General features: G+C 47.0%; 1 pseudogene across 1 annotated transcript; it reads left to right on the forward strand.

Annotated features, from left to right (window-relative positions):
• Positions 1-15,014: 15,014 nt before the first annotated feature.
• LOC311614292 (mediator of RNA polymerase II transcription subunit 28-like) lies at positions 15,015-15,822 on the forward strand (annotated as a pseudogene). Its single transcript has 2 exons — positions 15,015-15,349; positions 15,570-15,822. The product of its transcript is annotated as a mediator of RNA polymerase II transcription subunit 28-like (transcript).
• The last annotated feature ends 1,789 nt before the right edge of the window (positions 15,823-17,611 follow it).

Here is a 17,611-nt window from a genome sequence, read left to right on the forward strand (position 1 = left end):
TCCGTGTGTGTGTTTTTTAAAAGGGAGGGGCCGTCCCCATGGGCTCCCGGCTCCCGGAAATCATGGCGTCTTGCAGGGAGAGGGGTGAAGACACTGAGGGCCCCCCTCTGGTCCCCTGGAGGAAAGAGGGTGGTGGTGGAGGCAGTGGTATGTCCGAGGGTGTGTGTGGGGGGGGTCTCCCTCCACCAAGCCCTCCCCGGGACAGCGAGGCCAGAGCTGGCCCCCAGTGGGGCAGAGGGGCCGGGCAGGGAGGGAGGAAAACAGGACCCACGGACCCGGAGCCCCTCCGTCCGTCCATCCCCAGGGCCTGAGTCTGCGGTAACGGAGTCCTGAGCGGTCCCTCCTGCCCCGGGGCGGCCGGGCTGCGGGGGGAGGAGGCATTAGGAGGAGATGCTCAGAGGCGGTTGGAGGGTGTGCTTCCCGGCCCCCCATGGGGACAGCCCGGGCCCTCCCCCCCACACGCCGACCTTTCATCTCTGCAGCCCGTTAGCAGGAGCCCTGAGGGGTGTCCCTGCGGGGCTCCCCGGCCATCTGTCCCCGGCCTCGGGGTGCAGAGAGCTCGGGGAGGACAGATGTGTCTGCTGACATTCAGGAAATGAACGCTGGCTCCTTTAAAAAAAAAAAAAATTTATTCATTTTTCACAGGGAGGAAGGGAGAGGGATAGAGAGCTAGAAACATCGATGAGAGAGAATCATTGACCAGCTGCCTCTTGCACACACACACACACACACACCCCACTGGGGATGTGCCCGCAACCAAGGTACCTGCCCTTGACCGGAATCGAACCCAGGACCTATCAGTCTGCAGACCGACGCTCTATCCACTGAGCCACACCAGTTTCAGCATGAATGCTGGCTCTTGCTGGCTCGCTGGATGCTGGGCCTGGGAGTCCTATTCCAGGGCGTCAGGGAGCGGCGGGGGGCGGGGTGTGTGTGTGTGTGTGTGTGTGTGCAGGCTCCTCATGGAGAAGGGACCTGGGCTGGGAGCTGGGAGACACAGACAGAGCCTGCCACCCCCTTCTCCCGGCTGTGAAATGGGGGTGAAACCCTGTCTCTCAGTCTCTGTTTCCGAACAAGCAAACAAACAAACAAACAAACAAGAAAATTTAAAGCAGCCAGAGAAACAGCCCCTAGTGATTCCCAAAGAGAGACTGTGACACGGTGGAACCCTGGCCAGTGTGGCTCAGTGGATAGAGCGTCAGCCTACGGACTGAAAGGTCCCGGGTTCGATTCCGGTCAAGGGCATGTACCTTGGTTGCGGGCACATCCCCAGTGGGGGGGGGAGGTGCAGGAGGCAGCTGGTCGATGTGTCTCTCTCATCGATGTTTCTCTCTTTCCCTCTCTATAGAAAAATCAATAAAATATACATTTTTTTTAAAAAATAGAGAGGGGTCCTCATTTCTTTCTGGGTGGTGGGCTGGATCCCCAATGCGGGGCGTGCAGGAGGCAGCCGATCGGTGATTCTCGCTCACCATGGCTGTTTCTCTCTCTCTCTTCCTCTCTCTAAAAATGAGCTTAAATAAAACCTTAAGGAGATTATTTTGAAAAGGATAAAAGGAAGGAAGGAGGCCAGGCCGGAGCTGCCCCGGCGCCAGAGGGCGGCCTGGGGGAGGCAGAGGCAGGCCCAGCAGGGCTCGGGGCCGGGCCCACGTCGGAGCTTTGGCTGAACCGCCCCCGCCTCCCCCTGCTGAGAGCTTTTCCCCAGGGACGCGCCCTCATCAATGAGAGAGAGTCATGGATCAGCCCCCTCCAACCCCGGCTGGCAGCACAGATTCTGTTTATACGGATTAAGTCCAACTGACATTCCGACCCAAGGAACTATGATATAAACACTCCCTTCCAAGGAAGATGAGCGCATGGGGCCTGATTGGCCCCACATCCGGCTCCACATCTGGCTGGCGTGGGGCGTGGACCCCTTCATGACCCCGCCGTGACCCCACCGTGGACCCCGCCGTGACCCCGCCATGACCCCTGGGAAGACAGGCCCCTCTCTCCTTGGCTCATTTATCTTTTTTCCTTTTCTTTTTCCTTTCGTGAATCTTTCCCTGAGGACATTTTCCTATTGATTTTTTTTTTTTTAAAGATAGACTAGTTTTTTAAATTGCTATATATATATATATATATATATATATATATATATATATATTATTGATTTTTTACAGAGAGGAAGGGAGAGAGACAGAGAGTTAGAAACATCGATACATCGATGAGAGAGAGTCATGGATCAGCTGCCTCTTGCACACCCCCTACTGAGGATGTGCCCGCAACCAAGGTACATGCCCTTGGCCGGAATCGAACCCGGGTCCCTTCAGTCCCCAAGCCGACGCTCTATCCACTGAGCCACACCGGTCTCGGCTCCCGCCGGCCCTTTCAAAGAGATGAGGGTGCCCAGCCGGCGAGGCTCGGTGGCTGAGCGTCGACCTGTGAACCAGGAGGTCACGGAGGTCAGGGCACAGGCCTGGGTTGCGGGCTCGATCCCCAGTGTGGGGCGTGCAGGAGGCAGCCGATCCAGGATTCTCTCTCATCATGGATGTTCCTCTCTCTCTCCCTCTCCTTCTCCCTTCCTCTCGGAAATCAATGAAAAGAAATATTTAAAAAACAAACAGCCGAAACCGGTGTGGCTCAGTGGTAGAGCGTCGGCCTGTGGACTGAAGGGACCCGGGTTCGATTCCGGTCAAGGGCATGTGCCTTGGTGGCGGGCACATCCCCAGTGGGGGGCGTGCAGGAGGCAGCTGATGGATGTTTCTCTCTCATCGATGTTTCTAACTCTCCGTCTCCCTTCCTCTCTGTAAAAAATCAATAAAATATATTTAAAAACAAACAAACAAAAACACCCCCCAAAACAAAACATCTACTTCTGGGGATCGGGACCCTTTTTGGGGGGAGGGAGGGAGGGGGACCCATCTGGACCAGACATTCACATTCTTTTCTGTCTCTCAGCTCATGGCCAAGTCGCTCCTTAAAAACCAGCTTCGTGCCGAAACCGGTGTGGCTCAGTGGGTAGAGCGTCGGCCTGCGGACTGAAAGGTCCCGGGTTCGATTCCAGTCAAGGGCATGTACCGTGGTGGCGGGCACATCCCCAGTGGGGGGCGTGCAGGAGGCAGCTGATCGATGATTCTCTCTCATGGATGTTTCTAAGTCTCTGTCCCTCTCTCTTCCTCTCTGTGGAAAATCAATAAAAATATATATTTTTTTAAATCAATAAAATATATTTTTTTAAAAAAGAAGAAGAACAGCATCGTAGCCACTCGCTCCCATGCACCTGTCCGCCGGCTCCTGCAGTTCCGTCTGGCGGTGCCTCATTCGGTTCTGAGCCAGGCTCCTCCGGCCCTTCCCCCTCTTCCCCTCCGGGCTGGTGCCAGGAAGGCCGCTCGCCCGCCGGGAGGGGTCCCCCCGTGTCCCTCTCCTGCACACTCACCCGCGGGCCCAGCTCCGGCCTCTGCGCGATGGGGGCGGGGTTTGGTCCTCACCCGGCAGGAGGCGCCCCCCTGGCCACACCCCAGCAAGGCCCTGCTCCGTCCTTCCGTCCGTCTGTCCATCAAAGCATCCAGCGCGTGGCTACTGCCTCTCCTAGGCCAGCCCCCCCCCCCCCCCCCCCCACTTCTTATTTTATTTTTTTAAAGAACACATTTGAGCAGGGACCGGTTTGGCTCAGTGGATAGAACGTCGGCCTGCGGACTGAGGGGTCCCGGGTTCGATTCCGGTCAAGGGCATGGACCTTGGTTGCGGGCACATCCCCAGAAGGGGGTGTGCAGGAGGCAGCTGATCGATGATTCTCTCTTGTCGATGTTTCTAACTCTCTTTCCCTCTCTCTTCCTCTTTGTGAAAAATCAATAAAATATATTTAAAAAAATAAATAAAGAAGACATTTGAAAAATAGATATATTTTATTGATTTTTTTACAGAGAGCAAGGGAGAGGGACAGAGAGCTAGAAACATCGATGAAAGAGAAACATCCATCAGCTGCCTCTTGCACACTCCCTACCGGGGATGTGCCCGCCACCAAAGTCCATGCCCTTGACGGGAATCGAACCCGGGACCCTTTCGTTCGTAGGCCGACGCTCTATCCGCTGAGCCACACTGGCTAGGGTTAAACCAGCACATTTAAATTCAAAGAGATGCAGGGCAGCCTAGCTGGCGTGGCTCAGTGGTTAAGCATCGACCTAGGAACCAGGAGGTCACGGTTCGATTCCACCATCAGGGCACAGGCCCGCGTTGTGGGCTCGATGCCCCGTGTGGGGTGTGCAGGAGGCAGGCGATCCGTGATTCTCTCTCATGGTTGATGTTTCTCTCTCCTTTTCCCTCACCCTTCCTCTCTGAAATCAGTAAAAATATATTTTAAAAAAATTTTTTTAAATATATTTTATTGATTTTATACAGAGAGGAAGGGAGAGAGATAGAGAGTTAGAAACATCGATGAGAGAGAGTCATCGATCAGCTGCCTCTTGCACACCCCCCACTGGGGATATGCCCGCAACCAAGGTCCATGCCCTTGACCGGAATCGAACCCGGGACCCTTCAGTCCCCAAGCCGACGCTCTATCCATTGAGCCACACCGGTCCCGGCTGAAATCAGTAAAAATATATTTTTAAAAAGATGGAAAAAAAAAGAGTGGAAAGAAGGAAGAAAAGGTGGCCTGAGGGTAAGGTGACAGCAGGTGCTGGTGTGGCAGGGATACACCCAATTTATTTAAAATAAATAAAAAAATTTTATTGCCCCGGCCAGCGGGGCAGCAACATGGGAGCGAGGAGACACCTGGGAGGGAATGAGGGGGGACAGGAGACGCGGAGAAATGGAGGCAAGACAGGGCTCTGATCGAGCCTTGTGTATTGCAGGGTCAAAGGATGTAGATTATAGTCAGGGAGAATGAGGGAGTTTCCTCCGAGGACATCAGCGGGTAGCTAAGCAACTAAACAGTAAATGTCAAGAATAGTTTATCTTCAACAGAGAACATTCTGTTGTGCAGCTGTGTCCCAACCGCAGGATGTTCCATAAACAGAGCTTGAGTAATAGCCGTCATGGGCCAAAACCGGTTTGGCTCAGTGGACAGAGCGTCGGCCTGCGGACTGAAAGGTCCCGGGTTCGATTCCGGTCAAGGGCATGGACCTTGGTTGCAGGCACATCCCCAGTGCGGGGTGTGCAGGAGGCAGCTGATCGATGACTCTCTCTCATCGATGTTTCTAACTATCTCTCTCCCTTCCTCTCTGTACAAAATCAATAAAATATATATATTTTTAAAAAATAGCCGTCATGGGTTGTGGAAACAATGTATCTTAGGCCATCCAGGGGCATGCCTGGGAGTTCATGTTCCCACAGGGCATGAGTTCTGATAGGTCAGAAACTCAGTGTCTGAGATGGAGGTGTCTTTTAAGATGGAGTCACTAATGCCAATTCTTTTTTGGCTCCCAACATCTCCTCCCTTTACGTTTTTTTTTTTTTTTTTTTTTTTAAAGAAATATTTTATTGATTTTGTGCAGAGAGGAAGGGAGAGAGATAGAGAGCTAGAAACATCGATGAGAGAGAGTCATGGAACAGCTGCCTCTTGCACACACCCCCACTGTGGATGTGCCCTCAACCAAGGTACATGCCCTTGACCGGAATCGAACCCGGGACCCTTCAGTCCGCAGGCCGACGCTCTGCCACTGAGCCACACTGGTTTTGGCCCTTTACATTTTTTTTTGTTTTGTTTTTTTCGTGTTTTTTTTTTTTTAATCAATCTTTATTGTTCATATTATTACAAAGGTTCCTCATTTCTTCCCCCCTCCACCAGGTTCCCACCCCACCCTCCGCCCCCTCCCCATCCCCCATTGTCCTCATCCATAGGTGCACAGTTTATGTTCAGTCTCTTCCTCCCTCCCTTTCCCCGATAGTAAATCCCTTTTCAGATAGTAAATCAGTTACTTAGCATTTTCTCATATCAATAATACCTCCACATGCCCAATGATACACTTCACACAAAAGACATTTCCAAATAGGTCAACCAGCCTCATCCAGGCCCCACCCAAGGCACTCACAGATCAACACCCCAGCCCTATACTAACTCAACACATCCAGATCTAAGCCTTCATCACTTGACTCAGCAGACCCTCAAGTTCCCACAAAAGTTTCCAGCCATGTCTGAGAGGCAGCCGTGGGCAGGTACAGGCGAGGAGCGAGCTGTTTCGGGCCTGGCTGCTCCGGGCCTGGCCTCTGTTGCTCTGGTTCGTTCCACAACCAGCTGCTCCGGGTCTGGTCACTGCCGCTCCCGACCTAGATGCTCTGGACTTGGCTGCTGCTGCTCCAGGCCTGGCCGTACCCAACCCGGCTGCTTCGGGCCCGGCCGCTTCGGGCCTGGCCGCTCCCAGCCTGGCTGCTGCTGCTACAGGCCTGGCCGCACCCGACCCGGCTGCTCTGGGCCCGGCTGCTCCTTGCCCGGCCGCTCCCAGCCTGGCCGCTCCCAGCCTGGCAGCCGCTGCTCCGGGCCTGGCCGCTCCCAGCCTGGCAGCTGCTGCTCCAGGCCTGGCCGCACCCAACCCGGCTGCTCCAGGCCTGGCCACTCCCAGCCTGGTAGCCGCTGCTCCGGGCCTGGATGCTCCGGGCCTGGCTGCTCCAGGCCTGGCTGCTCTGGGCCTGGCCGCACCAGACCCAGCTGCTCCCTTTACGTTTTTTAAAGGGCGGGCCTTAACCATCTGAGGGAGTATTGACCTGGTTCCTCCTGTGGGCTTTCCAGGCCCACTGATAACAGCTCTTGGTATCTTTTTGGGTAGGAGAGGCAGAGCCGATAGATTTTGTATGGATACCAACCTCTATGCAAACCAGGTTTGCGCTCAGGGAAATCCAGAGGGGGTCGAAATGTTTTTGACCTTCCCTTGCAATGCTTTGCTCTGCACTCAGATTGGTACCCATACTCTCCCCTCTTGAGCGGAGGGTAGGTAGGCATTCCTCTGGCCTTAATGCTGTCCCCGTGGGGAGGGAGCCATCACTAGGAATCTTTATTCTCGGTCGGCAGTGGTCAAGCACTGGTAATGAATTTGAATTGGTTTGGCAAGAGCATTATAGATTTGCTGTTTTATAAAATCTGTTCACCTCCGAAAAGCCCAGGGGCCAAAGGATAGGATTAATATAAAGCCTATGAGGGGCCGAGACTGGTTTGGCTCAATGGATAGAGCAGGGGTCCTCAAACTTTTTAAAGTGGGGGCCAGATCATGGTCCCTCAGAGAGCTGGAGGGCTGGACTATATGAACTACTAATTCCTACTGTAACACCTCGGCTGCGCTCACTGCCCAAAAAACCTGGCGGGCCGGATCAGACTCCTCTGCGGGCCGCATGTGGCCCGCGGGCCGTAGTTTGAAGACTCCTGGGATAGAGCATTGGCTTGGGGACTGAAGAGTCCCGGGTTCGATTCCGGTCAAGGGCATGTATTATACCTTGGTTGCAGGCATATCCCCAGTAGGGGGTGTGCAAGAGGCAGCTGATCGATGACTCTCTCTCATCGATGTTTCTAACTCTCTATCTCTCTCCCTTCCTCTCTGTAAAAAATCAATAAAATATATTTTTTAAAAATTGGTTTGGCAAGAGCATTATAGATTTGCTGTTTTATAAAATCTGTTCACCTCTGAAAAGCCCAGGGGCCAAAGGATAGGATCAATATAAAGCCTATGAGGGGGACTCAGGATGGGGAGAAGGTAGGGGAGGAATCCATTCTTAGTACAGTAAATCTCAATAAATACTTACAGACTTCTTGGCAAGCCATAACGTGTTGCTCTCCTACTACATAAATTATTTCCATTCTACTGATAATGGCTATCCAAACAAGTCAGGGAAAACTGTTTGGGTAGGGGGGCTGGCAAGGACCTTGTCAGCTTACATCCTGTCACCAACAGATCCCCCTTCCCTGTTTTTTTTAGGCTACCAATAATAAAAGTAAAATTTAAATAATAACAGAAGTTCTAATATCAAAGTAATTGTAAACAATGGCAATGCAAAACTGAATTATATCTATGTTATCATTTTTAAAATTTGAATGTTAAGAGCAAAACTTGGGCTATTAAAAAATTACAAAACAAGCCGAAACCGGTTTGGCTCAGTGGATAGAGCGTCAGCGTGCAGACTGAAAGGTCCGGGGTTCGATCCCGGTCAAGGGCATGCACCTTGGTTGCGGGCACATCCCCAGTAGGAGGTGTGCAACAGGCAGCTGATCGGTGATTCTCTCTCATGGATATTTCTAATTCTCTATCCCTCTCTCTTCCTGTCTGTAAAAAAATCAATAAAATATATATTTTTTAAAAATTACAAAACAATAAGAGAGAAATTAAAACTATGGCTATGTTAACATTTTTAGCTACGAAATGAAAGAAAGTCTCTGTGTTACTGATGTATATTTACTCAGAGTCTTTTGACTTGTCTGCGCAAGACTTTGTAGAACACTGGCAGCTAACAGATGCTAGCATGAGTAGGAACTTGATTGAAGAAGTATCTGCTGCACTTCAGTCGTTTAACTTCTTTAGACGACTCTATGTTGGTACCTCAGTCCCCTGCATAGCTTTCAGGTTTTTTTTTTTCTTCTTTTGCTTTGCTGTCATTAGGGCAGTCCTTGGTCCTATTGAGTGAAGGGACACAGGAGCTTGTCTGAGTCCATTGTGGTGACACATGTAACGCTCCGGCACCTGAACTGGCTTTATCGCTCCTTCTGGAAAAGATATAAAACACAACCTCTTCCTCACATTATTACTGAATCTGATAAAACTCTTTTCTGGTTTATGCTTCCTTCCACCTAGCTGACTCGGTGGAGGTTATTGTACAGGAGGCCTGATGCCTTTCGCCTGCTGTACGATCCTCTGCATCACAATTTAAAATTTTTTTTTAAAAGTATAAAAAGTATGCCGAAGCCGGTTTGGCTCAGTGGATAGAGCGTTGGTCTGCGGACTGAAAGGTCCCAGGTTCGATTCTGGTCAAGGGCATGTACATTGGGCCGGGACCGGTTTGGCTCAATGGATAGAGCCTCGGCTTGAGGACTGAAGGGTCCCAGGTTCGATTCCGGTCAAGGGCATGTACCTTGGTTGCGGGCATATCCCCAGTAGCGGGTGTGCAAAAGGCAGCTGATCGATGACTCTCTCTCATCGATGTAACATCATCGATGTTTCTAACTCTCTGTCTCTCTCCCTTTCTCTCTGTATAAAAAAAAAAAATCAATAAAAAAAATATATTTAAAACCAAAAAAAAAAAAAAAAAGGGCATGTACATTGGTTGTGGGCACATCCCCGGTAGGGGGTGTGCAAGAGGCAGCTGGTCGATGTTTCTCTCTCATCGACATTTCTAGCTCTCTATCTCTCTCCCTTCCTCTCTGTAAAAAATCAATAAAATATATATATTTTTAAAAAGTATAAAAAGTATGACTGAGCTTCTCTTGAGGTGACACATAATATCTGTCTCCCCCTTTTTTTGTTTTTAAAATGATTTTAAGAGTATGAATGGCTTTTTCTACTATTGAGTGATATCTATTTGACCAGATTTGATTAGGTTTAAGTCCTTGGGGATTTATTCCTAAGGTTGGTTTAGGAAGCTGGATAATATTCTGAGGACATTGTTTCTAATAAAATATGGAAATTGCCATTCTCAAATAACATTTTATAGACGGAAAATTAAATGAAAAGTTCCTCTGAATTACTGTGCCTTATAGTAGCTGTTTTAATAATTTTTGCTATACTTACCATATAAGTACTATTACTATAGATTGATGGGCTCCATAGTGAAACCTGTTAAGGCATAAATAAGAGCTTGTATTTCTACTGAAATATAAGAGGTTTGAGGGACCTTTGCTCCACTGCTGTAGTATATCTAGCCTTTCTAGAATTGGATCTATCTGTAAAAATGGTTAATACATGAGATTAAAAAATTTCTTTTAATGTGGCTGTTAATACTATTCCCTGTGTTAGACATAAATCAAGCCCCTAAGCCAGGGTTCCTGGTAGAATATAAAATATTAAGTATTTTGACTTCTATGTAGAAGGGGGTGTACACCGACCTTCCTTGCCCTTGGTCCTGGGCAACCTGTAGCAATACACAGGTGCTGACTGCTATCATGGCAAGGTATCTTCACTTTAAAAATAAAGCAAATTTATTTCTGAATTCACAAGCCACCAATGTTGCCCTGCCCCCAGCCCAACCAAAATGTAGGCGGCCACATACAGTTAGGATTCAATTATTTATAAAACATTGGCTTCTCATGTAACTTAATTTATATGACATTGATTATATTGTAAACGCTAATTTATAAAGTAACTTAAGTAGGTACTTTTAATTTAAAAAAATAATGGCAAAGAAACATATTCAGTAAAACTTATAGGTTTGATACTTTATTGGTCTGATCCAAAAGCATGGCTTTTATCTTTCTTGAAATTCTATTGCTGTTGAAAAATTTGGCTATATTTAAGAAATATATTGTTTTTGCCTTTCTTATAGGCGAAAAATTTTATAATATTTAATATATATCTATTAATTTTTATTTGATAAGGCTTTCCATGCAATTTCAAGTATATTAGATCTGTATTAAAAAGTTTTCCTATAAGAAGAGAGAATAAATTTCTTGTATTACTCTGGGCCCTTGGAGCTTTCCAAGAATTATCTCTGTTAAGGCCTTGAAATTTTAACATGGAACAAACCATCAAATAAATACCTACATATGATTTAAATATTTTAATACCTGTTATTATTATCTATTATTATCTTAAGATATCAATTAGATTTAGACTAGTTTTTGTATAGAAAAATTTTTGGTGGAGATCACAGAATTAATCCTCTTTTTAATTAGATCAATAATAAGCAACTTATTTTGAATTCCTAATTATTAGAGAAAATATAATATTTTATTTTCTTAAAAATAAGTTTTTATGCTTTAAGTATTTAATCACTACAACACTCCTAATTTAATTTGTACTTTGAATTTTTAGAGCTAGCAATTTAAATATATTTAGTAGTTCTTAGATTAATAATGCTTTATATTTTTAAGAAAAATACAAGACATAATCAATTAATAGATTTAATTCTGTCCTCTAGGTTTTTTATGAGGTAAATTTAAACTTTAATTTTTATTTGCCAGTGGCTCTGGGAAACGAGTTTTGTTTATTCGACTGTAAATTATCACATTCTTTAAGATGGCTTCTGGCAGGACACTATATTAACTGTCTGTTGGGGGAAGGGCCTTTACCCTTTCCTCCCTCAACAAAGGATGTAGCCAGTTACCTGGACTACTTAGATCTTTATAATTAATATACTATTTATTTATATTTCAATAATCTCTTTGAGATTCTAGAATCAATTATAATTATTTTAAAGTATTTACTTTGGATAAATTCTATGATAGAGACAAATTTACTTATTTTCTTGAAGGCCTTAAAAGTTAACTTTTCAATAAGGTTCACTAGCATTTTGAAAACTACTCTTTATTATGGAAATGCAAATCTTGTTGCTGGAATTAGCTTGAATTTCTTTCAAGAAGATTTTTTCCCCCCACCGTTTTTTCTCAGGAAAAAGAATCAGCTCTGGGTTTTTCATTTCTGTAGCCCTTGTGAAGAGTTAAGTCCAGTTCAAGACCTATCTAATATCCGAAATCGGACATGTGCACATTTTGTCTTATACTAGCTTTCTCTTTACACATGTACAGATATCCCAGATGCATTTCTAAATTTTTAAAACTTTTTTATGGCGAGAAAGGAAACTTTTAATTTATTATACTAGGAGAGCGGCTTCTATATTGGATCGCCTCATGTCTCTCCCTTCCCCCACATCATGCTTATTTCAGGGGAAGCATCAGCAACAGATCTGGCTGAATTTCTTTTCATGCTTAAAAGATAGACAGATCTCAATTTTTTTCCTTCCTTTTTGGCTTTCTGAAATAATAACTAATACCCAATTTGGCCAAGATTTGCATTTCCCTGCGAGTTCTCTTATAATTTTTAAACAAGGCATTAAGTAGTCTTATTGCAAGTAATCTTAATGTGGGGGAGCAGATAGCCCTGCCCTCTCCAGCTGCCTTCGAATTTATCCGCATCAGAGGCAGTTTCAGCAGTGGAGTTCCACTTATTACAGATTTTAAATTCCATACACATACTAAGATTCTAATTTCAACAAAAAACAACATTATATATACATATATATATATATATATATATATATATATATATATATATATATATATTATTGGTTTTGTACAGAGAGGAAGGGAGAGAGATAGAAAGTTAGAAACATCGATGAGAGAGAGTCATCGATCAGCTGCCTCTTGCACACCCCCTACTGGGGATATGCCCGCAACCAAGGCACATGCCTTGACCGGAATCGAACCCGGGACCTTTCAGTCCCCAAGCCGACGCTCTATCCACTGAGCCAAACCGGTCCCGGCAAAAAAACAACAACATTATTTTGTGATCACATAGACTTCAACATTCACTCTAAAGAGCACTTTCACTTAGTCCCATGCTTTACCGGGCTTCTATATTGTTAATTTCCTCAGCTTTGCCTGTCTTTAATTCTTCGAATTGCTGGATTAGTTCTTGATGTTCTTTTTCTAATTTTATTTGTTCTTTTAAAACTGTATTTTGTCCCGGAGCTGTTTTTGAGGGTCAATGGCAGGACACGCCAAGGCAGGCGCACTAGGCGCGGGGGGGGGCGTATAGGGAGGAGGACACTGGGCTAGGGGTGGCCACTCGGGATTATGGTATTTGGCTGCCTCCTCCTCAAGGTCAGCCCAGTCATGATCTCCTAAATCATCAGAGACCGGGAGGACTTGTTTAAGGCGGGGATAAAGTTTCCCTTCCTTAGGTCGAGCCCCCGGAGACCATTTATCACTGGAGGGAGACGGGGAGCCCTGAGAGTATAATTAGGGGATTTTTCTGGCCGCCCCTCGAGGGAGGCGCCTTGTTCCTGAGGTTTAGTTTGTGATTCTTTCTCCTCTTTAGGGCGAGGACTGTTATCCTCGCTGTCCGAGGACATTGAATCTTCCTCCTCTTTGGGGTTTGGATTTTTTTTTTAAAAATATATTTTATTGATTTTTCACAGAGAGGAAGAGAGAGGGATAGAGAGTTAGAAACATCGATGAGAGAGAATCATTGATCAGCTGCCTCTTGCACACCCCCCACTGGGGATGTGCCCGCAACCAAGGTACATGCCCTTGACCAGAATCGAACCCGGGACCTTTCAGTCTGCAGGCCGACGCTCTATCCACTGAGCCAAACCGGTCCCAGCGCGGGGTTTGGATTTCTAAACTTGGGGAAAACTTTACTCTGTCTCCCTTCCTGCCTTAGTACTTCCTCCCCTGCCTCCATCGCCCCTGCTACAACTGGATCTTTTTGTTTTCGAGATAAAATTTCATCCATGAGGTTCCACTAATAGGGGTGTCGAACTCAATCAGAGAAGGGGCCAAAATCTAAAATCCAGCCTAAATCGCGGGCCGAATGGTTTACTGAACAGTCATAAACTGACAATGTCATAAACTGACAGCGGAGTGCAGTGATGACAGCGCGGTGCGGGCCACATTGCAAGGCCTGGCGGGCTGGATTTGGCCCGCGGGCCTTGTGTTTGACACATGTGCACTAAGAGAAGGCAGTCATGGGAACCTACTCCGGCCCAAAAGTCTGATAATAGTCTTTAAGGGCGTCCCCTACTCGTTTCCACCTCTTATCATCAATAGCACCCTCCTGTGGAAACCACGGACAAACGTCCTCAATATGAACAAAATACTTTAACAATTGTTTTACAGAAACCTTTGCCCCTCGTGCCTTTAAAGCCTTTTTCTTCTACGAACATTTCATGCTGACTTCTTTCTTTCTTTCATATATATATATATATATATATATATATATATATATATATATATTATTGATTTTGTACAGAGAGGAAGGGAGAGAGATAGAGAGTTAGAAACATCGATGAGAGAGAGTCATCCATCAGCTGCCTCCTGCACACCCCCCACTGGGGATGTGCCCGCAACCAAGGTCCATGCCCTTGACCGGAATCGAACCGGGGACCCTTCAGTCCCCAAGCCGACGCTCTATCCACTGAGCCAAACCGGTTTCGGCCATGCTGACTTATTTCTTGTCCCACAATCGCTGTTCACTTACTGAGGTTCAGAAGAAACGGGAGGGGTTTTAGAGGGATCGGTATCCGAGGGAGAAGTTTTTTGTTTGGGCTCCTCAGGAGTGTCAATGGAAACTGAACGGCACACCTAGGGGGGGCGGGAAACCTCCTTAAGGGCTGTCTCTCCCGTTTCAATGACTTTTTGAATGTCTGGGTCATGAGAATGGACTTTTAGGACATCATTGATAAGATTCCAAAACGAAAAGGCGGAGACCGGAACTTTTCCCGGACCAAACAACTCATAATAATCTTGTAAGGCACTGCCTACGCGGCTCCAACATTTAATGTCAATTGTCCCTTCTTGGGGAAACCAGGGACAGAGCTCAGTGAGGAAAATAAAGAAATCTCTAAGATTGCCGAAACCGGTGTTGCTCAGTGGGTAGAGCGTCGGTCTGCGGACTGAAAGGTCCCAGGTTCGATTCCGGTCAAAGGCATGTACCTTGGTTGCCGGCACATCCCCAGTGCAAGCGGGTCGATGTTTCTCTCTCGTCGACGTTTCTAGATCTCTATCTCTCTCCCTTCCTCTCTGTAAAAAATCAATAAAATATAAAATAAAAATAAATAAATAAATAAATCTCTAAGATCTTTTTTCTTAACCCTTATTCCTCGCGTCTTGAGGGATTCTTTAAGACTCTTTAAAAATATCTCATGGGAGCCGAAACCGGTTTGGCTCAATGGATAGAGCGTCAGCTTGGGGACTGAAAGGTCCCGGGTTCGATTCCGGTCAAGGGCATGTGCCTTGGTTGCGGGCACATCCCCAGTAGGGGGTGTGCAAGAGGCAGCTGGTTGATGTTTCTCTCTCATCGATGTTCCTGGCTCTCTATCTCTCTCCCTTCCTCTCTGTACAAAATCAATAAAGTATATTGAAAAAAATAAAAAAGAATAGTTTATCTTGATTTTTCGAGATGGGGGCGCCGCTGGGAGGCTTGTTCTCCGGGCAGCCCCCCTGGCGCCCTGCCCCCGCCGCCGGGCCTGCCGGGCCAGGCCTCGCTCCTTCAGGCCGGCCGCGCCGGGGGCTCCGAGGTCTTCTCCGAGTCCCCTGGTGGATGAGCTGGAGTCGTCTTTCGAGGCTTGCTCTGCTTCTCTGGTGAGTCAGGACTACGTCAACGGCACGGATCAGGAGGCAATTCGGACTGGTGTTGACCGCTGTATCCAGAAATGTCTGGATCATCTTGCAAGACAAACAGAATGCTTTTTTTTTTTTCTACAAAAAAAAAAAAAAAAAAAAAAAAAGATTGCAGTTATCTTTCTGGCACATGTGTCAAACACAAGGCCCGCGGGCCAAATCCAGCCCGCCAGGCCTTGCAATGTGGCCCGCACCGCGCTGTCATCACCGCACTCCGCTGTCAGTTTATGACATTGTCAGTTTATGACCGTTCAGTAAACCATTCGGCCCGCGATTTAGGCTGGATTTTAGATTTTGGCCCCTTCTCTGATTGAGTTCGACACCCCTAGTCCAGAATCCCGAGCAGGTTATCAAAGAGAACGTGTCGGGGCTGCGGAACGAGCTGCAGCGGAAAGACGCGCTGGTGCAGGAGCACCTGACCAGGCGGCGGCACTGGCAGCAGGTGCTGGGCAGCACAAGAAGCCCGCGACCTCCCGCAGGACTCCCCGGCCTGCCTCGAGCAGGCGTCCGCCGACAGCCCCGCGCCCCTGAGGCAGGACCGAGGAAGGCCGCAGGGAAGGGTCTCTCCTCGCTCCTCGGTGGCGTGACACGTGGGAACTCTGCCAGAGAACCAGGCGGTCTTAGCTGCATGCTCCCACCGAAAATGTTCCCCGTTTTTTTTTTTTTTTTTTTTTTTTTTATAAGCTCTTACTTTATCACTTTATACAATGTGCATCGCTTTGGTAAACCAAGTACATATTCTTGTTTCTAGCAAAATTTAGACTGTTAGTGGGATGCCCCAAACATTGCTTTTTATGTTTGTTTGGGGTTTTTTTTTTTCTTTGCTTATTTTTTTATGTTTGTGTAACTTTCAATCTGTTTGTGTTTCCAGTTTTAGACTAGTTTGAATCATGAGGGGAAAACCGTTATAGACTTTTATCATAATTAACCCCCAGTGGCAGTAGGTAAAATTATGTAAATTTGCCGGGACCGGTTTGGCTCAGTGGATAGAGCGTCAGCCTGCGGACTGAAAGGTCCCGGGTTCGATTCCGGTCAAAGGCATGTACCTTGGTTGCAGGTACATCCCCAGTAGGGGGTGTGCAAGAGGCACCTGATCAATGATTCTCTCACATCGATGTTTCTAACTCTCTATCCCTCTCTCTTCCTCTCTGTGAAAAATCAATAAAAATTTAAAAAATGTAAATTTGCCACGTTTCTAGTCTTTGAACTACCTCAAGAGGAGGAATCTAATGCAGCGATGTTTGTAACGCGTCTTTTGTAAACACTCGGAAGAGGATTGCCATGGCCCAGCTGAGTGCATTGGTAATACAGTAGGATCCTTAAGGTGATGTTGGCTTTTGTTTGTGGTAAGTTTACATTTTGTGCGATGTTTGTTTACTGTTTGGGAGGCTGCAGGAGGGGCAGTGACGTAAGTTCTGTCCCATTCTGCAGTGAAGAATCAGTCCCGATAGCAAACCCTGTTCCCACTAGCAGGACGGGCAGAGGGGAGGTGTGAGGGTTAGTCTCTTTCTGTTTTGTTTGTGTTGTTTATGTTTTGCTTTTGTGGAGCAGAAATTTTCCATTAAGGAAGGTTCTTGGGAATGGGTGGTGTCGATTTCAGGGGGCGGGGCCTCGGGGTGACTGACCCTTGGTGACTTCCTCTCCACAAAGAGCCTCAGCATTTGGGAAGATGGTTTACCCTCTCCGTGGTCACACAGGCCAACACGATTCTTCTATTATATATATATATATATATATATATATATATATATATATATATATATATATATATATATTTTTTTTTTTTTTTAGAGAAAGAGGAAGGGAAACAAGAAGAGAGAAATAGGAGATTGGACGAGAGAGAGAGAGAGAGAGAGAGAGAGAGAGAGAGAGAGAGAAAGAGAGAGAGAGAGAGAGAAAGAGAGAGAGAGAGAGAGAGAAAGAGAGAGAGAGAGAGAGAGAGAGAGAGAGAGAGAGAGAGAGAGAGGAGAGAGAGAGAGAGAGGGAGAGAGAGAGAGAGATTTTATTGATTTTTTTTACAGAGAGGAAGAGAGAGGGATAAGAGAGTTAGAAACATCGATGAGAGAGAAGCATCCATCAGCTGCCTCTTGGGCACCCCCCTACTGGGGATGTGCCCGCAACCAAGGTACATGCCCTTGACCGGAATCGAACCCGGGACCTTTCAGTCCGCAGGCTGACGCTCTATCCACTGAGCCACACCGGTTTCGGCCCAACACGATTCTTGATGGATCTGCTGCTGCTGCTGGGAAATACAGACGGGCGCTGTGTCTGCCTGTCCCTGAAGGAGCTTTCCTTCCTGGGATGCTTAGTCTCTGGCTAGCTTACATCCCTTTACCCCAGGCAAGCGCCACTGTCTCCTGAAGAAGCAGTGTCCCT

Source organism: Pipistrellus hanaki (assembly GCF_964339955.1).
Source record: "Pipistrellus hanaki genome assembly, chromosome: 21".
Taxonomy (NCBI): domain Eukaryota; kingdom Metazoa; phylum Chordata; class Mammalia; order Chiroptera; family Vespertilionidae; genus Pipistrellus; species Pipistrellus hanaki.